Source organism: Canis aureus, chromosome 24 (genome assembly GCF_053574225.1).
Source record: "Canis aureus isolate CA01 chromosome 24, VMU_Caureus_v.1.0, whole genome shotgun sequence".
Lineage (NCBI taxonomy): Eukaryota > Metazoa > Chordata > Mammalia > Carnivora > Canidae > Canis > Canis aureus.
The window spans coordinates 50,537,080-50,559,074 of NC_135634.1; the positions used below are offsets into that span (position 1 = coordinate 50,537,080).

At 57.9% G+C, this 21,995-nt stretch overlaps 1 protein-coding gene across 9 annotated transcripts in view; it reads right to left on the reverse strand.

Moving 5' to 3' along the window:
• The window catches only part of HDAC4 (histone deacetylase 4), a 273,236-nt gene that overhangs the window by 106,177 nt on the left and 145,064 nt on the right, over positions 1 to 21,995 (reverse strand). Inside the window, exon 1 of one of the 9 annotated variants that reach the window (XM_077869467.1) lies at positions 15,969 to 16,123. The exons of the other annotated variants lie outside the window; for them this stretch is intronic. The gene's annotated coding sequence lies outside the window, so the exon portion shown is untranslated. Of the gene's footprint in view, positions 1 to 15,968; positions 16,124 to 21,995 lie in introns of those variants that run through there. 9 annotated transcript variants of the gene reach the window in all.

The following is a 21,995-nucleotide window of genomic DNA, read 5'->3' on the forward strand; positions in this document are numbered from 1 at the left end:
GCGTGGCAGGTCAGCCCAGGACACCCGCTGGCACCGCCGCCCCCCGCCCGGGAGGCCCCGATGCGCCCGAGGCCCTCCTGACGTCATCCCTGCAAGTCAAGGGAGGGAGAAGAAAGGAAGGGCTCTGAAGAGCGCGCCAGCGAGGGGAGAGGCAGGCCGGCCTGTGCTCGGGCGCTCGGAGCTGCTGGGCTCCGTGTGTGGCCCGCGGGGTCCGGACAGACAGCGGCCAGCGTTTCCACGGGGAGGCGGGCGCCCTCGGCCACCAGGCTTCCCCGCCAGGGGCGCGCCGGCCGCCCGCACCAGCCTCAGCAGGCCCTGCGCTTCCGCGCCTCGCACAGAAGGGGCTTTTCCTCCTGGACCAATGTGCCCCCGACAAAAGCTCAAGTGATTTTGATTAGAACCAGGAGCTAAATCAATCTTAATGGCTGCACATCAATACCAGAGCACAGTGAGGGAAAGCACGCAGCCAGTTTTCAGCGGCGGCCACCACGTCACCGGCCCACGCGGTGCTCCCTTCCCGGCAGGGTCACGTCTGCAGCGCACAGGGGCGCAGAGGCGCGGCCAGGGGTGCCGCCAGGGACACGCTGTGGCCTTTCTCACACGTGCCATGAACAGCCCCCAGGCTCTGCCCACATAACCCCTCTGAGTTCCAGGGGCAGCCCAGCCACCTGCTCCTGCAGCACACGGCCGCACACAGGCCCCCGAGCTCCCCGGCGTTCCAGAAAGTCCCCCACAGCCTGCTCGGGGTCCACTTCCTCAGGGGACACGGTCCAGACCCCAGAGCCGGGGGCAGGAGACTGCGGCCTCCCCTCCAGGGAGCTCAGCCCTTGGGTGGGAGACACACGCAGCAGACACGGGCCACCAAGGACCAGCTCCCTCTGAGGGTCGGGCTGCGCCGTGCACCTGACCTTGCTCCAGCGTGTCCGGGGCAGCCCACCCACGGGCCCTGAGACCACGCGGCCCTCTGGTCCCAGCCATCACCTCGTTCCTCGGAAGCCCGGGTTCTGCAGCCTCACAGCCCAGACTTCCTGGTTAAACGGCCCGAGGGGACCCGCCCCCCAGGACGGAGCATTTCTGTGGTCACGGCCCAGGTAGCAGGTGCCACGCTGGCTGCTGTGATGAGGCAGGGCAGGGAAACCCCCGGTCCTAGTCACCCGGCCCCTGACCCCAGCGCCCTGGATGGACACGGGGTCACAGAGCCCAGGAGGCACAGCGCGAGGGCAGAGTCCTGGACGCCGCCGGGGACGAGGCGTGGACCCGCAGGCCCCCAGACAGAAGCTCGGTGTCTCCCTCCCCCAGGACCCGAGGCCACTCCCGCTGCTCCCCTGGCCTGGAGCCCCCGAGGCCGGGACCAGCTCTACTCTGCGGCGCACCTCACCCCGACCACAGGGGACGGAGGGAAGAGACGGAGCCGCCCCGAGGGTGGTCGGGAAGTACGCGGGATCCGACCGTCTTAACGAAGTATCCGACTCTCCGGTCCCTGGGCCCCGATGGCCAGGGAAGAGGTCAGGGTCTGCTTATCTTCCGTTTCTTCTCCCCGTCGGTGAAACGCGACCCCCAGCCGTGTGCACGTATTTCCAACTGAGTCTCGGGCTTCACGTGTCAAGACGGTTTTGTGTGGTATTTACGGGAAATAAATCTACACAAATATACTGTTTTCATGAACAGGGAGCAGCAGCATCCCTCCCACACCCACCAGCGCAAGCTGGGAAAGACTGGATTTTATCAATGTCCTTTCTTTTCTTGAGCACTTTTAGTATGAAATATCAAAAAAAAAAAAAAAAAAAGGAAAACCATTTGAATAGCACCAGCTTTATGAAACCTCACTACTTCCCCCACTTGCTCCAGACTTTCTATAAAGGAATAGACACGAGGGCAGGGAGGACCGGGCAGCGACCATCGGACAGAAAGGGGAGCAGGACTGGGCTTCCCCCAGAACCCGGCACATGCTCTTCTTCCTCGTTCACAAGCGTGTCGGGGCGGGATGACCGTGGCCGGCTGGTGGGCTCCGCCCTTGCGCCCCCGGGTATGGTGCGTGGTCAGGAGGCGGCTCCCAGGACCCGCCCCACACACGCAGGGACAGGGCAGGCCTCCCAGCCCCCAGCCCGCCTCCGCTCTCTGAGGACAAGCCCGGCTGTGTTTCCGGGTGACGCACACACACACGGGCACCGGGCCACGCAGCCTGCGACCGCTGGAGCGAGAACAGTCCACCTGCCCGGGCGAGAGCGGCCCCCCGTGTGTCCCACTCCGCTGGCCTGGCTGAGCTGCAGGTTTCAGCCCAAGGACGAACCACGGAGGAGTCCCGAAATGAGCACAGCCCCCCCTCCCCCCCATAAGCTGCATGGCTTCACCTGCCCGGGGCAGGCAGGTCAGGGGCGCCCCCGCCCTAAGGGGCCACGGGCGCCCCGAGACGCAGGCCAGAAGCCCCTCTGCTGCCCACTTGGGCTTCCCTTCTCCTGATTCTATTGTACGCAAAGGCGGCCAGGGGACCACCAGAGACGTCTCGGGGTTAACCTCTTCAGACGCTCAACGTAAAAGTCCGTTCAAGCGATCCTTCGTGTTAACTTCAGAACTACGACAGGCAGAGCTTCTCTACGGACAGGTCCTCCGGAGGAGCCGGGGGCCGGGGCCGGGGCCGCTGCCCGGCGCGGAAGCACCGGAGAGAGGGCCGCGGGCCGACGGCACACGCGGGGAAGGGGGCCACTCGGGGGCCGCGGCTCCCTGGCCCAGCAGGCACGGCGTGAGCAAGGGCCCAGAGGTCAGGGCGTAAGTGGAGGGTCCTGGGGACACAGGATGAGCCAATCAGGGCAGGGCTGGGGGCGCGGACGGATGCTGCGGGTGGACGCGGGCCTGGGGGGGCACGGGCTGTGCATAGCCTCCACACACAAGCCGAGGTTCACCCCGTTCCCTCAAAGTCTTCCCAGGTTATCTGAGTCTGGAATCATGGGGGATCTTCCAGGGAAGCACCCCTGGCAGCCCCCTCCAGCCCTTCCCGGGGGTGGGGGGATGCTGGGGCGGGGAGGGGCCGCGGATGAAGGGGAGGGGTGTACGCAGGGCTCAGGGGGCGAGGAGCTGGGCTCTGCTCATGTCACCAGGAGGGCACGTGGTCCTCACTGCGTCGTTTCTGCCGTATTCCCCAGGTCTCACAACGGGAGGCTGTACTGCCTCAGTTTACCACTCTGAAGTCTCAACTAAAACTCCCTTCTTCTGCCAAAGAGTTAAACGCGGAGCAAAGAGAACGGACGGCTTATCACGACCCACGTCGGCTGCACCAGAGCTGGCTCCTGCCCTTTCCTCCCGTCGGAAAACAATGCCACGCTCACGGGTAGGCACGACGGCCAACGCTGGGAGCGACGCGGGACAAGGAGACGCTCGAGAGGCCTCCTGGGAAAGGCGCCCCCGCCCCGCTCCTCCGCGTGGGCAGGCAGGCAGGCGGCCGGAGCACAGCCGTCCCCGGGCCCCGTCCCCAGCCCCCCCGCAGGCCGGGGGGCACCGCGGCCACAATCCCTATTCATCCCGGTCGCTGGCGGGTGCGTCAAACAGGACCCGTACTATTTCTGTATCAAAAACTATTTGAAATGCCGTGAGTTCTCAGCAGAAGCTGCGAGGGCTCCTGACCCAGCGCGCCCCGAAGGAAACAATACAACCTTCTCTGCTTAAAGAATGCAGCATCAAAACAAAAAAGCCTGTATTCTCATGAATATTTTATGTGGAGTAGAAAATTGCTTTTATAGGTTGGGCCTTGAGAAACATATTAATACAATCAGACTCGTGACGTTAGTAAAAGCACAAAGACCATATTCAGGGTTTCAGGGCGAAACGGCAAGCCCGGGCCGAGAATTCCAAGTTCTCAATCAGAAACAGGGAAAATCTGTTAGTCTCTCTGTTTTCAAATAAACGATCGTCAGAAAGGACACTGTCGTTTCCATGACGGGGTTAGATCCTCCTTCCCTAGCGCCGCTTCATGCCGCCGTATCGATAGGGAATAAAGGCCGGCACTATTCTCCAGAAGTTTCGGGTCTGCCCGAGTGAAGAATGACTCATTCACATCGCGGGGGGAGGCCGGCTATTCCAACTCTGTGACTAGGATCGCCTCCCGCTCCGACATTCTGTCCATGGGACGGGGGCGGGGGTGTGGGGTGGGGGGAGCGCAGAGGGAGGGGGCGTTGGGAACGCGTTGACCGTGGCCCTGTCACACGTGCGGAAGAGCACGTCCCCTGGGGAGAGCAAGGGCGATGAGCTGGACACCCCACGTCCCCACCGCAGGGAGCAGCAATCGCCCCCAAATCCCATGCCTGCCCCCCAGCCGCATGCTGGCTTGGCCAAGCACCCCCTTTTCGTTATGCTCACACCCTCCACCCGGGTGCCCCAGGCGCTCTTCTTTCGCTGATGGCGGCGACAAGAGTGAGGAAGGCTCCTGGGAAGACAGGAGGTCTCGAGTCCAGTCTGCCCGCGGCGCCGGGGACCGCTGGCGAGGAAGGGCTCCGTCTGGGGCGAGGTCCTGGGTGACCCCCAGGAAGCCCAGCGCCACCCCCACCCCCAGGTCCTGCCCCTGCGCCCACATGGGCGGCCTCCAGGCCTCCCCGAGCGGCGGGGCGGGGGCGAGAAGGCCGGGTCGGCGGCAGACGGGAGTCGGGGGCGGCTCACGGGCTGGGGGCCGCAGCGCGAGGGGCCAAGTGGGGGGGGGGGGTTCGCGTCCGGCCGGGCGGCCCGGGGTCTCCCGCGCAGCCGCCAGCGGGCTCGGCCTCCTGGCCGGCAGGGCCTCCTCGGTCCCCGCGCCAGCCAGCTTCCCTCTGCGCTCCAAGCGTGTCCCGAAGGCACTCGCGCTCGTCCCGCCCTCCACGCTCCGCTGCTTCGGCTGCGTTCAGAACCCCCGCGGGAGAATCACCCCTTGGGGTCGCGGGAGCCCTGCTCCCTGGCCTTATCCCCAGAATCGTCCCTGGAAGCCGGGACGCCATCGGACCTGGGCCCTTGGCTGTGAGCGGTTCCTCCCTCGGGCTGTTGGTGAGGCCTCCTCGTCCCCAGTGTCCTCAAGGTCCACAGTCACATGGCCGCGGGCGGTCTGGGGCTGTCCTCGCGCCGCCCGCCGCCCGCCTTGACCTACTGTTCGTCTCCACTCTCCGCTGCTGAAACCTCATGCTTGGGGAACCTGCTCGAACGACCCTCCAGCTTCCTCTTCCGTTTCCTCCCACCTGCCTCCTCCTCGCCTTGTGCTCAACTCTACGACACTCCCTTGGAGGGACATTCTAACCTTTCCGTGGGTTTCTGTGATTTCTGCTGGGACGTTTTTAGCAGACGGCTCCCGGGGCCACCTTCTCCCTGAAGAGCCTGCCCTAGAAGTCCATGGCCGTCCTCAACTCACGCGTGGCCCCAGGCCAGGGCCTCTGGATTACGTCCTCCAGAGGGAAAGAACCTCCCGCTGGCCACCCCCCACCGGGGCACGTGCTCCCAGGGCACGGCGAGGAGGATGTCCAGGAGTCTCCCACGGCTGCCTCGACGCCCGCTCTCTCATTCACACCCCAGGGGGCGGGCGCGGGTCTGGCTTTCCCTGGTCCGCCCCAGCGCCCGTGACTGACCCACCTGCTCTCCAACTCCCAACCCCAAGGCCGCTTCTCTTGGCCGGTGCTTGGGGCCCGTGACCCTGGTCTGGGATACGCTGGGGCAGACCGGCCATCGAGGCGTGTTCTCTGTAACACTTCAGAACGTATCTCTGAACCAACTCTATTAAAAACCACAATCAGATACCATAATACGCCCAGAGAAATGAACAACTGTTCCATGATATCATCAAACAGCCACAGAGCATTTCCACGCTGTAGCGAGCTCACACATGTTTTGTAAACTTCGATCAAATCAAGACCCAAATAAGGCCGCACGCTGTGCTGGCTGACGCTCGCCTCCAATGCCTTCTCCGCTAAAGGTCTGCTCCTTCTCCCGCCGGCACCCCCTCCAGCTCACGGGCTACGGACACCGATCGTCCGCCCCGTGGAGTCTGCCCTGCTCTGGACCTGGCGGGCCGCGCCTGGGCTGCAGGCTAACATGGCCCCCCCTGCGCGCCCGTGACCTGGACGCGGGGTCTGGAGGCGCCGTCAGAGTCAAGACCACCTCCGCGCACGGTTCCCCAGGTGCTCCAGGAGCTGCTGCGTCTCCACGTCTCTTGGGCCCTGACCGCTGCCGCGGCGAGGTCTTTGGAGGTGCGAGGTGGGCTTGCCCAGGGCCACCCTGGCCTCTGGATTCGCCACCTTATTTCTGTCATCAGGAAGGACCCCGAGGCAACTATCTTCTTACCCTGACAAACAGTTTTTAGAAGGAAGGCAGGGACACTGCCTGATTCTCTTCCTTTATTTGCCAATTTTCAAAAATAATGAGCAGTTTGCAGCATCCTCCAGATGTGAGCGATGGGAAGGGTTCTGTTTTTCAAGATCCAAGAAACAGGGCCCACTGCGGTTCCGCGCGGACGATGCTCTAACGTCCCCCCTCCCTGACCGACGAGGGCCCCGGCGTGGCCCACGAGCCGCTCCGAAGCCGGCCGCAGCCCTCTGTTCTGCTGTGACGAGACGTGCCGGAAATCCTCACACGTTTTGGGATCAGCTGTTTGTCCAAGGAGAAGTGGGTCCCTTTAGTGGGAAGTGGTGTTTAGAGACCACAGCCTCGCGCTGCCCACGTGTCCTGTCTGGGCGAGCTCTGCTTGGGACCCATCTGTGTCTCTCCTGAGGTTTTTGTGAATTTCACAAGAAAAAATTTGTCACGTGCCTTCAACCTGCCATCTCGCCGTGGAACCTCAGAACGCAGAACCTATTAAAAATATCATTCAAAAGGACTGCACCTACATGATCAAGTTCCATTCAAAATACTGATTTATACGGATTGTCACTTCCCCCAAAGCGTTCGTAACTGGATGACAACTCTTCTATTTAATGCTGTGCTGTGGGTGTGTGTGTGTGTGTGTGTGTGTAAAGGGGAGATGAGGTGTGGAAGTCAAGATTTTAAATGTAAGGATTTAAAAATATTCTGGAGGGAATGCATATAACGTAAGCTCCTACCTTGGCTCCGTATATAACTAAGCACATAGGTTATTTCTCTGTGCCTCACTGCGATGTATGCGTGCGATGCCAAGGAAAGAAACTTCTGTTAACAATTTACTGTACGCTCAAGTATGCCTGAAACATAAAAATAAAACGATTGTGGCACGAGAAAAGGCAATTTTGTTCTATATTGTTTTGTTTCCAATTGACATCTACATGTAAAGAAAGAACTATAATACAGGGAGGTATTGATGGATCGTGACAGATGTATATATACGGGATGGTTTTTAATCTGGTGTGGGGCAGGGAGAGAGCACGGCACGCAGGTCACATTGAGGCGACCCTTTGAAATGGTGTTTTTTGTGCATGTGATTTCCTTGCAGGGCTCTAGAAATCGAGCGGACACTCGTAGGCCCTGCTGTACCCCCTGCTTCTGCCTTCTGGCCAAGGAGGAGGTTGAGAACTCTTCCAAGTCAATGAGAAATATGGTGACTGCCCCACGTGCAGGTGGCACAGGACATCCCAGGGCAGAGCAAGCGTCCCCCTCCTCCTGCACCAGCAGGTGATCACAGGCCCCGTGGGCTGAGCCTGACCCGAGGCTGGACAAGCCACTCCCCGGGATGCTGCCCCTGTCGGGCGGCCGGGGGCCCTGAGTCCACGCGGCCTAAGCGTCGTGAACAGCGGACGCGGAGCCAGCGAGCTGTAGGGCACCCCGGGCGGCCGTCAGGCTGGGTGCACAGCTCACCCGAGAAGCCCGGGCTGCGGGTCAGCGCCCCCAACCGCACCCCCCACCACCCCTGTGCCTCCGGCCTGGGCCTTGCTCACCTGGCTCACGACCCAGAGAGGTCTTCCCTGTAACTACTGGCTTGCTCGGTGCTCTCCGTGAACAACTCCTGCTCCTGAGAAGCTCCCAGGACGGGTCCAGCGGGGGCCGCCCCGCGAGGCGCCGCTCGAGGCTGACACAAGGCCGCAGAGGCGCAGCCCCCGCCCGGCGCCGGGAGGACACGTTAAAAAGTGCAGCAGAGCCACACGTCGCCTGCCGGGCACAGGGATGACTCGGGAAACCTCTGATACGCTACCTTCAGCACGAAAGACAAAAGCTACAGTCGACACCGGGGTGTGTTCCCGTCCACGGTCTCTTTATCCCCCTACTTCGGCTTCCTGCCGGCTCACGGCCTCCCCGGACTGTGTGCCCCCACACAGCACAGACTCTGGGCCACAGCCTCTGCCACCCTGCAGGGGGCGTCCCCACAGCTGGCGAGGGGCTCCCCATGGCCTGGCTCCCTCGGGCCAGCCCCCACGCGGCCTCTCTGCTGTCTGCTGGCCCCAGGGAGACTGTTCCGGCAGGGAAGGCAAGCCGGCGGAGCTGGAGGAAGGGTTCGCCCTGCAAACACTGCCTTCCCGGCCACATCCCAGCAAACCACAGTGGGAGACATCGGGGCAGGAGGGAGGCTGCTTCTGGGAGCCAGCTCTGCGGTCTGCAGCCTCAGCAGCGGGGCGCCACTTCCAAGGAAGCTCAGAGAGACATCTACCCGGGGCCGCTGGGATGTCAGCTCACAGGACACCCAGTGGGGACACCTGGGCTCTCCAGGTGTCCACAGGCAGGTCAGAGTCTGCAGACACAAGGCCAGCATGCGCAGATGGGAGCCGTGGTGACTGTGTGGACTCTGGGGCCCGGTGGCCTGGGAGGAGGCCCCTGGTAGCGACAGGACAGTTGCTCCCTGCAGGGCAATGCGGGCCAGTGTGCGCAGTGCTGGCACGTGGCTGGTGCTGCCTATGCCAGAGCCGGACGCCCCCAAGCCAGTCACCCACCATGGAGGCCGTGCAGCTGAGGCTGGCAGCCAAAGCGGGAAGGGCACCCGGGAGAGGTGTGCGCAGCTGGGCCCACCCTGCCTCACGTGCTCCTGAGGCTGCGCCCCAAAACCTGGGCCCAGAAGGTGATTTTTTGCAGCGTGATAAAACGGGGTGGTCAGCAGGCCAGGAGCGAGGCCCAGGAGGGGGCCAGCGCAGCCCCAGGGGTGTGCCTGTCCGACCAGCATAGCCGAAGGGAGTCTGTGGAGAAGCACGAGGCACGGGGTGGCCCGCAGCCGGCTGGGCAGGGGTGAGGCCCCCACAACCCAGGCTCCGGGATTCTGCACGCAGGCCTGTTCTCCTCGGCACCAGCCATGCTGCAAATCTCGGGCTGGCAAGCACTGTCCTGGAGCGTCCAGTGGCCGGTGAGGGGGACAGGGACACCCTAGGGGGACGACTCTCTTCACGTGAGCGGGACTTCACTTTTTATAATCAAGTTCTTTCTAGCAAACTCAACTGTAAAGGATCAAAACTTGTTGATCATGCACAGATTCTGGGACATTCCATTCTGTACTTTAACCAGCAGTGAAGAAGTGTGACTGGAAAGCATCATCATGATGGATTATGCTTCCAGGATCCCAAAGAAGGGACTACGGTGGTGTCTTTGCTTCTCCTAGATTTATGAATCAGTACAAGTTACTCGTTTTTTCAGCTGGAAGCCCTGTTAGAGAAACAGACGTGGGGGTTTAGAAACAAATAGACTGGAGTGGCCATCCCGGGACCACCTTCTTTAAAACTGGTGTAGGCACAGCGTGGGGGAGAGAGGCCTAGGTGCATGGGGGGAGACACACCAGCCCATCCTCGCACCACCCGCAACTGCATGTCACCTGAAGTCCCAGGAGTGCACGCACATCCAGAGTGGGACAGCCCAGTCCCGGCCAAGGCCGCCTCCCACAGCAGGCCCTGCCCCTGCCCAGGCCAGGCCTCCTGCTCTGCACACCTGCTGTGCTCATGGCTGCACAGGTGAGGGGTCCTGGGTACCCACACACCCAGAACCACAGGGTGACAGGAACAGGAGCCAGGAGCACTGGAGCTTGTCGGGGCCCCACACAGATGAGATGCACAGACTTTCTAAGGCAGAGGGAGAAAGGAATTCAGGCTCCTGCATGTCCTCAGAGCTGGGTGCTGACCCTGCAACAGCGGCCCCGGGTTAGGGCAGACCTCGCTCCCTGCAGCCCAGTCCCCCTCCTCCTCTGGGGAAGAAACATAAGGCTCCCGTGAGACGGGGGCAGGGGTGGAAGACAATGAAGAGAACAGAGCAGACCTCAGTCCTCTTAACATCTCGGTACAAATCTGAAGTCCAGTGATGCTGCCGCTCCCTTCCTCGCCCCTGCCACAACCCCACTGACTGCGCAAACTGCCCACTCCAGACCCCTCTCCCAGACACGGGTCACCGATGGCCCGGGACCAGCAGTCCTGCTGCCTGGGCTTCCCGCCTCCCGGCCAGGTAGGGCCACAGAGCTGCGGTCCCAGAAGTCCTGTTGCAGAGTGCGCTCCTAACTGCGAGCCTCCACTTAGGTCAGAGCTCTGCAGACCCAATATTTGAACACAGCTGGCTGAGAATTTTCCAGAACTGATGGGAGACATGAATCTGCAGACACAGAAAGCACAACCAAAGCAGGGGAAAACAAAACAAAACAAACAAATAATAAATTAAGATAATTTCAAAGTGGGACTGCAGATACCAAAGAAAATGTTCCAAACACCCTGAAATAGAAGAGCGAGTGTCCTACAGAGGGATGAGGTGGTGACCAAGAGATGGTGACCCACCCCTAAGCGCGAAGAGACAACTGTCCAGCTGTGCTTCCGTCCAGAGCGATGTGCGATACAGGAACTGTCTTCCAAGAACAAGCTCGGGACGCATGCAGACGTACATCCAGTTAGAAATGAGGACGGTTTGAGAATCAAACACGAAGACGACGGTGAAGACGAATCCCCAATAAACACTGTGCAAGACGGGAACGAACACAGCACCTAGCTGTGGCATCAGACTCGACGACAACGAAGTACTGGGTAAGGGGCAGGGAGGGGGCCTGGCGAGAGTTGTTAGTGTTCTAGTTACTTCCATGGCTGAGCAGGCTAGAAACACTGATGCCTTCCAGAGCAGCGGGGGCCCGGAATCAATCAAAAACAATTTTAGGGAGAAAAAAAAAGAAATGTGGCCACTCACCACACACATCTCACGCACTCACTCCGCACGCACACACCCCGCGCATGCACACACGGACAGCTGGGTAACTCCTGAGGGAAGGGCACTGCATCTAGAAAGTCTTTGCCAAAAATAATCACACCTGAATCTGATCAAACCTCTGGCTCTAACTACTAGCTTACAGGGAACACAGGTGACAGAGGTCTATTTAAAATGACAAGACAGGAGATGGATGAAATCAAGGAAAATTTAAAACATGGGAAAACTGCACAAGACAAGCCACTTCGTATCTTCAAAGATGAACTGCAAAGGTCAGAACAAAACAGACACAACAGGCGGAGGGAGAAGCTGTGGAGTCAGCCGGAGACTGTAGGAGACACACCCATCACCAGGTGTGAGTATTAACTGGACCCGGAGGCAAACAATACACTAAAAATACATATATATTCTACATACCGTCCAGACATAGAAACACTAGGTGAACATCTTAATTGTCAGTCTTGTCTAGATGGAAGGACGGCATCATAGGTACGCTTAATGCGGAGTCCCTGTCTTTCAAATGAGGCGACACGGTGACGGGGACTGAATTCAAATCAATCAGGAGGGCAGAGGTGGCAAGTAAGTGAAGGCACAGATAGAACACGGCCACACGTCCGCGGCACCGCCCGGGATGACTGATGGCAATGGCTCCTTCTAGCATTTTCTGCACTTTCGAATGTATCTAAAATTTTCTGATACAAAGTAAATTTTTAAAAATTGCATCTCTAAACATGGGTCAAAGAAGAGATCATAACAGCCGTTTAAAAATAATTAACATGGGGACGCCTGGATGGCTCAGCGGTTGAGCATCTGCCTTAGCCTCAGGGCATGACCCTGGGGTCCTGGGATCGAGTCCTGCATCAGGGTCCCCGCAGGGAGCCTGTTTCTCCCTCTGCCTGTGTCTCTGTGTCTCTCGTGAATCATAAATCTTTTTTAAAAAATTAAAAATCGTTAACATGGAAAGAAAATGAAAAAGTACCTGTAATAAATTACGAGCTTCTCCTCTTATTGTACTAAGAAAAAAATCGACAGCTTTACATAGTCACATGTGACAATCATTAGCATGCAAACTAATAGGCTTGATTTATCTCTAAGATGTTAGAAAAAACAACACAAGAATAAATACAAGGAAAACAGACGGAAGGAGATCATAAGTCTATAAATGAAATGGAAAACAACCATTACATACATTCACGTGTTCCAACATGATACAAAAGTGGTTCTTTAAAAAGGCCAATAAAACAGACAAACTTCTGGTGAGAGTGGTTTAGAAAATGACAGAGAGCCACAAATTAACTGTGGAGATGGCAGACACTGAAAATATGACAAAATACAACAAACAACTTTCAGGCCATAAAGCAGACACATTTCTAGAAAAATAAAACTTTCCCAAATTGACAAAAAACAAAAAATAGAGTAACTCTATGATCACAAACTACATTGAATTGATACTTTACGATCTTCCCACAAGGATCATATTAGAGACCATATTGCCCACCTTTCGAATAACTGATCATTCAGTTTTAAAGAAAACTTCCAAGGAAACAGAAAAATAAAGATCACCCCTGAGCTCCTGCTATGAGGCTAGTAAGGACCTTGTCATGGAAACCAGGCAGAGACAACATAAAAAGTTACGGCCTCCGTCATGAACACAGCCACAAATATCCCAAATAAATTATTAGCAAGCTTAATCCAGCAGCCTATAAAAACAGATAAAAGATGAAAAGAAGTGGAATTTAAAATGAGAAATGCAACATCTGTACAGAACATCCATCAGTGCGATTCACTACACTAATAACGATCACCTTGATCATCTTAATAATGAAAATAAGCACATTTATAAAATCCAGCAACTGCTCACATTATAAAAGCTCTCGGCAAAGTAAGAAGAAAAGGGAATTTCTTTAATCTGAAAAAGGGCATCTGTAGAGAAACCACAGCAAATACTGCTTTTAATGACGAACCTTGAACAAGACACGGCTCCAGCCAGAGAAAGCACAGGCAGTAACACCATGCACAGAAAAGTATGGGACCAAACCATCACGATCCGCACTCAGGCCTGCCCGTACGGAGCCCCCCGGCCCTCGGCCCCACAATGAATCACCGCGAAGCCAGCAGAACTTACAAGCTGACACGAGGTGCGAGGCAAGATCAACATGGGCAAACCGGCTGCACTTCAATATCATCCAACAAAGAATGAAGGCCTAATAGTTAAAGGAACACAAAGTACCAAAAATTTTATGGCTGAAAATTATAAAGGCCGTTCAGAAATATTTTCAACAGGCGGAGGACGCGGAGAGATGGAGCAAGTTAGGGGCGAGAAGACTTACTGTCGTGGGGACGCGCACGCTCTGCAGGCTGAGCTGTGGGCGCGGCGCATGGGCCCCCGGGGCGGGCCCCGGGATCAAGGACGGGGCAGGAGGGACCCCGGAGCAGAGCAGGTGCCCCTGCCCGCAGCCCGCGCAGCCCGTCCCCGGGCGCGGCGACCCCGGACACTGCCGGGCGCAGGTGTCAACGGGACGGAAGCCGCCCCCACTCACCGCAGCCCAAAGTGAATTCCGCAGGAATTCAGGCTCAAACGTGGAAGGCAAAGCTCGAGAACAACTCAAGAGGCCAGAAGCCTCCGGACAAGGTGGATCCGCCGGGCGACATTTCCAGGCAGGACTGCTGCTGTCGGACACCGTTTACCGGGGAGGCTGAGCCCTGGCGACGCTCGCGGGCCCTGCGCGGAGGCGCCCGAGGCCTCGGTCTCCGCCGGCCAAGGAGACGCTCCAGACCTCCAGCGGAGAATGGGGAAAGTGGAATAAGATGAACAGGCTTCTCAGGAAGGAGGGCTCCTGACGGCCGCGGCACCTGCGTGACCCAGGCGAGCCCGCAGGACACCACGAGCCCCCGGGGGCGCGGGAGCCGCCGGCGGCATGACGAGGAGGCCCTTCGGGGGTCACAGGCTTGCCCTCGGGAGGCCGAATCTGGGTCCTGGGACCCAGGAACTGCAGGCCCGAGTGTGGTCTCCGTACGTGGGAAATCCCTGCGCGTGGGCAAGAGCAGGGCCAGCCGCAGCCGTCCAAGGAGCCACCGCCAGAGCAGCGCGGGGATGGACAGGGTGAGTCTGCTCAGCCAGACACACGCCCCGGAGCAAGAGGACGACAGGCCGCCGGTGCCCGTCCCGGTGCGACAGCACCACTCCAGGCAGCGCACGCCTATGGCCCGCCTAGTTTCTCAAAGAAAGCCAGTCAGGGACAAACACTAAAGTGAGGACAGGGTGCGTCGGGTGCGGGCCGCGACTCCCCGCATCCCCTACTGGCCTCTGGGCAAGAGGCCCGGGGCCCCGGGGGCAGGTGAGCCGTGCAGAAACCCGCCCGGGACAGTGTCTCACTCCACTTTGCACCTGGAGTGATACACCCGGGGCTCTTGGGTCTCCTGGCGATAGAGGATGGACCGGCGTTCCCAAATCCTACCTCCCAGCCTTCTCAGGGACAGAGGGCACTTCACGTGTCAAGAAGGTTCACACGCGGTCCGGGTGGGTGCAGGTGGCGGGGAGGTGGGGCACGGGGCAAGGCCCTCCCCGGGGGACCGTGCTGGCCCCCTGCCCCCTGCAGGTGTCCCCAGCCTGGGCCCAGCCTCTCAGCCTCACCCCACCAATGCGGGGCCCCTTCCTATGGTAAAATGTCACCCCAAGGGGCGCAGGCGTTGGCTTGCTAAGACCTAGTTCTTGACGGGAGGGATGAAGGACTCCTGGGGCTACAGAGCCAGGACGAGGAAGCACGATGGCCCGACCCACTCACCCAGCTCCACTCGGCCACCGTCACTTCCTCACGGGAAACTTCGTCTTAAAGTCCATTTAAACTGACCTGTATGAATCAGTTTTAAATGAAAATTTCTGACGGGGAAATAACCATGTTTCCTCTGTCTTCCTTCTTTTCGTAGGATCAGCACAGATCTGCTGCCCTCCGGTACAAAATCCAGCTTCCAGAAAGCCAGGAGGACTGAATGCTCTGCCCTCCCGAGGGCCTGGCGCGGCCGCTTCTCCGGGAGTGCGACGGTCCCCCGGGATGGGCCAGGACCCCCCGACCCCCCGCCGGGCCGGCCCTGCGTGTGGATGAGGAGGTCGACAGCTCAGAGCTTTCCCTTCCTGGACAGTACCTTCGGGGACACCTGCCTTCAAAGCATGTCCAGTCACGCTGTGTAACCTGAGCGAGGGGGCTGCCGGCCAGCGCAGGGCACCTGTGCTGGGCCTCCGTGGGGGCTGTGGGCCCTGACCCAGTGACCCGGCAGCTTGGGCTGCAAAAACCGCTTTGCGCCCCGGCGGACACTGGCCACACCCCGTCCCCAGGATCCAGCACGTTACCCCCCCCTCCCCGACCTGTACACCAGCTGCTCCCGCCACCGCGTGGGAAGACGAGCAAACAAGGCGGTGGCGCCGTGCCCCGGTGAGAACCCGGCGGGGAGCGGGTGGGCCCCCTGGGGACGCCGAGCTCACACCCCGACCTGAGTACAGGCAGCCCGACCTCCTCAGCCTCCTGTTTCAAAGAAGTCATTTCACGGACTGCAGGGTCATTTCGAAAATAATCTCCTTGGCGGCTGAAAACCGCTCGTGCAGCCTCTGCCGGTTCCTAAAGTGACCACGGAAGGCGTGGGGCGGACAGTTATCTGCTCCACGCAGATTTCAATTCTGAAGTCCGGCGACAGGGCTTTCTTAAGAAGAAATGGATGAAAGGGAATGCGAACTGAGATGTCGAGAATTTCTGCAGGATTATTAGGAGTCCAATTAATCTTTAACTTAGATTGTGAAAACACAAGGTTAAGAGGCCTTTCCACCCAGTCGCCGCCTGGCTGAGCCGAGGAGGGTTCGTTCTTGATTCTTGAAGAACGGCTTGTGAGGAACACGGGCTGCTGGCACTTACCCTCCCCCTCCGAAGACTCCACTCTGGGGACAGCCAAATGACCGAAATCCTTCCCAGGAGCAGATCGTGCGAGGAGACAAGAGCCGCAGGATTCTGGGAGCTGGGAAGGGGCCCGGCGATGCAGAGTGAAGAAGGACCCGGCCCGGAAGCCAGGACGGCCAGGGACCTCGGGGCCGGGGAGGCCGCGCTACGGGCAGCCTTTGACCCCACGGCCCGCCCGCCCCCCGCACGCAGGGACTCCCAGAGCAGCGCCGAGCGGAGGGCGGGAGCTGGGTGCTGGCCCGAGGCAGGAGCGGTGACAGCTGATACACTGCAGGCCGGAGTGCGGGGGCCGGGCCTGCGCCCCAGGGAGGAGCCGAGAGCCCAGGAGGGAAGGGCCAGGTCATGGCACCGGGGCCCGAGGAAGGGCCAGGCCCCTGCCCAGCGACCGGCCAGAGGACGGGTCCCGCCAACACACCCACCCAGCTTCGTGGAGACTCACCCTTGGATACGGGCCGAACACCGAGGAAAGCCTCTACCGTGAAAAACAAAAAAGCGCCCTCTGCACAGCCCGCAGAAGTGCACTGTCTGCTGCCCCTCACACCCCCCCCCCGAAAATGCAAGGGCTGGGAGGTGGCTGGGTGGCCCAGCTGCTCCCTATGCCCCCTGGCCCCGAACCCAGAAAAGTGCGGGGAACATGAAGGTGGCCCCGATGCTGAGGGAGGAGGAGGGAGGCAGGGCCTAGCACCGCTCAGCAGCCCCCAACCCACCAGAGAACATCCTTCGAAGTGCGGCCCAGGGGCAGATGAGGGTCCTAAGCACCCACAGCCAAGGGGACAGACGCTGCTCACTGGGCGCAAGTGCCGTGGACTCCTCCTCGGTGGGAGCTGATAAAGAACATGCTCCACCCGACACCCAAGTCCCCCGCCGCTGCCAGGCGCGCCTGAGGTGGGCCTCCTGCCCGCCGCCTCCAGCCAGCCACTGAAATGTGCCCCCCTCGGGCCCAGGCCTTCGAGGAGGAAGTCCCGCAGCCTGGGCTCCCCTCCAGCAAGCCCGCGGGGGCACCTGCATGCTCCGGGGTCCTGGGGACCCACCCACTCTGTGGGCCACATAGTCACACCAGGCGTTTCTTCAGCTCTGAACGTGGCCAGAGCCATTTTGCCAGCTCTGGCGACAGTGGACGTGCTCACCCTGGAAAACCAGCCCAGGGACAGCCCACAGGCTCACGCACTGAGCACATGAGTGCTGGCTGACGCCCAGCCTTCTGGAGCCTCTCCAGACAGTCCGCAGGGGACAGGCACAACAAGCCCCCAGACCCGCCCTCCACGGAGCGCACAGCCTGGAGGGGAGGCGACCACAAAGGAAATGAGTGCGTGAACCACGCAGCAAGCGGGACACACGGACACTGCTAACCGCCTGCTAATCCCCATTTAACCGATGTGCAAAACGGACAGGTGGGGAAGCAGAGCAATCTGCCCAGGTCACAGTGATAGGAAGCAGAAAAGCTGAGCCCGGGCTCCAGGAGCGCCACAAGGTCATCACGTGCATTCATCTCCTGTGGCTCTTCCTACACACTTAGTGGCTCCAAACAACACAGATTTATCCCACGGTTCTGGCGGCTCCAGGGGAGAATCTGCTCCCGGCCTTTCCCAGCCGCCAGGTCCCCCTGTCTTCAAAGCCATCAGTCACTGCAGCTGTCCTCACGACTCCTTCTTCCACTCTGACCCTCCTGCCTCCCCATCTGAAGGACCCTTATGATTCCACTGGACCCACCTGGGTAATTCAAGATCATCATCCATCTCAAGATCCTTAATCACACCTACAAGGTCCCTTTGGCCACGTTAGGTCACATACTCACAGATTCTGAATTAAGGCGTGGACCTTTGGGTGTTGGGGGACACTACCTATGAACCAGACTCTGGCTTCTGGGCTGAGCTGGAACAGGGGGCTACAACAGAAGCAAGGAACAGGTGGGGAGGTGCCTGCGGGTTCTAGGTGTGAGCCAGTGGTGGCCGGGCTGCCGTCGTCACTGACGGAGAGGGGGAGTAGCCAAGCTCTACACATACTTAATAACTAACTTTACTGAGCACACCGCCTTTTACCCTTCAGAAATGCACAAGTCAGTGAATTTCTAGTAAATTTACCAAGATGTGCAAGCGTCACCTTGAACCCATGTTAGAACGTTTTCATCACTCAGAAGGGACTCCTCCTTCTGCGCATGCTTTGCCGGGCAGCTGATGGCATTTGCTAGTTGGGAGAATGGGCTATGGAGACAGGATTTCAAGGGCGAATCGGGGCTTCAGAGGATGGTGGAAGCACTGAGTCTGGGTTGGTACGGGCAACCAAGAGTCCAGTTTCAGACACTCAAGTCTGAGGTGCCTACTAAACACCCAGGCAAGGACCCAAAACAAGCAGCTGGCTCTTGAATGTGGAATCAGGCAAGATCTGGGCTAGAGCTAGAAATCTGAATGGGAGCAGAACCAAGATGCTGTTCTGGATTGTGAATGGATGAGATGGGGCCACTGAGATCGCCACGGGAGTCAACAAGAATGAGAAGGCATCCAAGGGCCCAGCCCTGGGGACACCTCAATGCTGAGGTATAGGGGAGATGAGATAATATCTGCCCAGGAGTTAAAGGATGAGGGGCCAGGACAGTGGACAGGTAACCGGAGCGTGTGGTTCTGGGACAAGGTACTTCTAGAAGGGGTTGGTGGACTGAGTCAATACTGGGGAAAGGCCACGCAAGATGAGGGCTAGAACATGGCATCCTGGGATTTGGCAAAAAGTCATCAATGAATATAGGGACCCTGTGCTGGGAACCAGGGGAAAACTGGATTATCTGTGAGATGCTACAGCCCCCGCCCCGGGTGGCAGGGGCACAGGGGGCAGGCACAGCCAAATCACACAAGCTTGTCTTGCCTACAGATGAACAACAGGCAGCATCAAAGACCAATGCCTCCTCGGGATCAGAAGCGGGTAAGGGCTCAAGAGGCAGGAAGACAAGTACCCATCCCCTCAACCCCATCTTTCTAGGTCAACACCACCAAGGGCAGTGACACTGGAAGACCCCCCTCCCAGCACAAACGTTGGAACTCTGTCCAGATCTCCACCCCACTCCCACCAACCAACACAGAACCAGGAACAAGAGCTCCAAACCAACCCCCGACCAGCAGCGGCAAGACAGTGCAGACCGGCCACCTGGCTGGACCAATGCCCTGGCACCAGGTGCTGGTGAAGGCAGCCACACTGCGGGCTGCACCAGCTCAGCACCATCTGGGTTCGTCAGAAACCACCATGAACCCACACGAGCCTCTCTGGATGGCAGCTGGAGAGGGAGAACTGAAGCCCCTGATGGATTGATACCTACTCCCTTGACCCAACTCATAGAAGCTGTGCCGTGTCCATATCATGCACTCAATCTTTAAAATTTATTTTTAATACATTAAAGCCTAATTTGCTTAACAAGTAAAACATATGGTCTTAAGTACTGACATCTATACACAGGCTCATAGGTCATGCAGTTTATGCATTTTAGTTAGGACCACGGTAGGCACAGCTTCCCTACTAGTAATCGCAGTAATTTCTACATCACATGTGTTTATGGACATACACGCACATACACTCACACTGAACATTCCAGTCAAGAATAGGAATGACATGGGGCCCCTGGGTGGCTTAGTCCGTGAAGCAACTGTCTCAGCTCAGGTCATGATCTCGGGGTCCTGGGATCGAGCCCCACAACGGGCTCTCTGCTCAGTGTGGGGTCTGCTTCTCCCTCTCCTCCCTGCTTGTGCTCTCTCTCTCTCAAATAAATAAAATCTTAAAAAAAAAAAAAAAAAAAAGGAATGGCATGAATAAGCAGGCCACGCCAATGACCCTTCAATGATACTGCCACGTGGGGAGCACCCCAGGCTCCCCTGCGCTAGGTGCCTCGAGAGCTGTACGAGGTGCTCTGACACCCACACCTGCTGTGCCCTGGACCACAGCCAATCGACCTGAGGAAGTGGAGGCTTGCTCCGTCTAGCTTATGTTATGCTGTGGTGACCGTCCTGGGGAAGCGCTCGGCGGCCTGTCTTTGAGCAGTAGCCTCCGAAGCACAGCGTCTGAGGGGCTCCTTGGTGCAATGCCACTCTCCCTACTAGCGTGACACCCACCCTCCCTCTGCCCTTAAACTTCCTCCCCCTTGGGGTGACTTGCTCCCACCAGGACCAGATCAGGGAGGGCTGCACTGTCGCGGCCCCCACACAGGAAGGGGCGTGCAGCGGCCCAGCACTATACCCTGTGGGGTGACCGTCCCACACACGGGTTCAGTCCTGGGCAGCACTGTCCCGCAGGTAAGCAGCATCATCTCATGTTGTTCCCACCAGTAAGAAAGGTGGCTCCCTGCCCCCCACCTGCCTTACTCACAGGCCTTCCCAACAGGTGCCGACCTGCACATGAAGAAGGCTCTTTCTGGGCACCCCACATTGTCAAGAATTTCTAAATGCCCCAATCCCTGGTTTGGCAGACCAGAAGAAAGCAGCAGAAGGTATGTTTAAACAAGTATTCCATTTCATGACATTGCTCCCTCCTGCTAGCACAGGATCTCCAAAAATGGTTCATTAAAAAGCCCTCCTCATGAAAACCAGACCCCCCCCCCCCAGCAGCCCCAAGGACAGAATATTGGCGCAACCACCAGATACTCTACGGCCCGGGGCAGCAGCAGAGACCAGGGCGTCCTCAGCGAGGGTCCCCGGGCCTTGAAGTGAGACCCTGCTTCCAACCAGCTCCATGGGGCCCCAGAGGCACGGGGAGGTTTCCAGAAGCCTGATGAGCATAGTGCCTCTTCTCCTTGTAATGATGGCCACACTGACTGGGTCTCTAGACCCAACTTTTGGGAAGCTTTAGGTCAATGTAAAATTCCTTGGATTTGAAAAGGAAAGGACTGGAGGGTATTATGCTGAGTGAAATAAGTCAATCGGAGAAGGACAAACATTATATGGTCTCATTCATTTGGGGAATATAAATAATAGTGAAAGGGAATAGAGGGGAAGGGAGAAGAAATGGGTAGGAAATATCAGAAAGGGAGACAGAACATGGAAGATGACTAACTCTGGGAAACGAACTAGGGGTGGTGGAAGGGGAGGAGGGCAGGGGGTGGGGGTGACTCGGTGGCGGGCACTGAGGGGGGCACTTGACGGGATGAGCACTGGGTGTTATTCTGCATGTTGGCAAATTGAACACCAATAAAAAATAAATGTATTATTAAAAAAAAAAGGAAAGGGTAATCCAACAAACGATGGGGAAGAAACGCAACACATTCATTTTCGCACCTTTCTCAGCAATAAACCAATACCGTTCCAAGGGGAGTAAGTCAATAAATGGTTGTGATGATTGTTACTTACATGGTATGAAGAGAATTACCAGAACTAAAAAGGACACCACCACTAACGAAACCACAGAGAGAAGGGAAGGGGTCGGAGACGGCGCAGTGTGAGGATTTATCTGTCATGGCATCAACAGATACTGCTTAAAGCTGCCGCGCCAAGAAACAGCTCTTTATTTAAATATATGAACTTACAAAAGGTCCCATAATAAGATCTAAAGAGAGGACACAGCCTTACACATGGCCAGAAGGACAACACAACTACACACAGTGAACCACAGAGGTGGCCACAGAAAGCCCATGTACGCGAAGCGGCAAGAATCGAAGCATTTAATTCAGAAAACAGAACATAGAATTGGATGGAAAAACACAAAGCCAAACACATTCATTGTGCCACCAAATGTAAATGGGATATATTTCCTCAAAATTGATCAGATTGGGTAAAAAACAATATATTGTGTACACAGAAGGCAGCCAGAGGTACAAGACTCAATCTGAACCCCCTCCCCCCAAAAAAATGCATGACAGGTGAAGAGTAAGAGAAAGAAATCGAAGGTGAAAACACTGGTATTGGAAGATTTAATCCAAAGCAAATGAGAAGTAAGGTGGAGGCCCATTTTGTAAGTCTAATAAGGTGTAGGATTTACCACGAGAACACGGCCACCGTGGGGATGTGTGTGAGC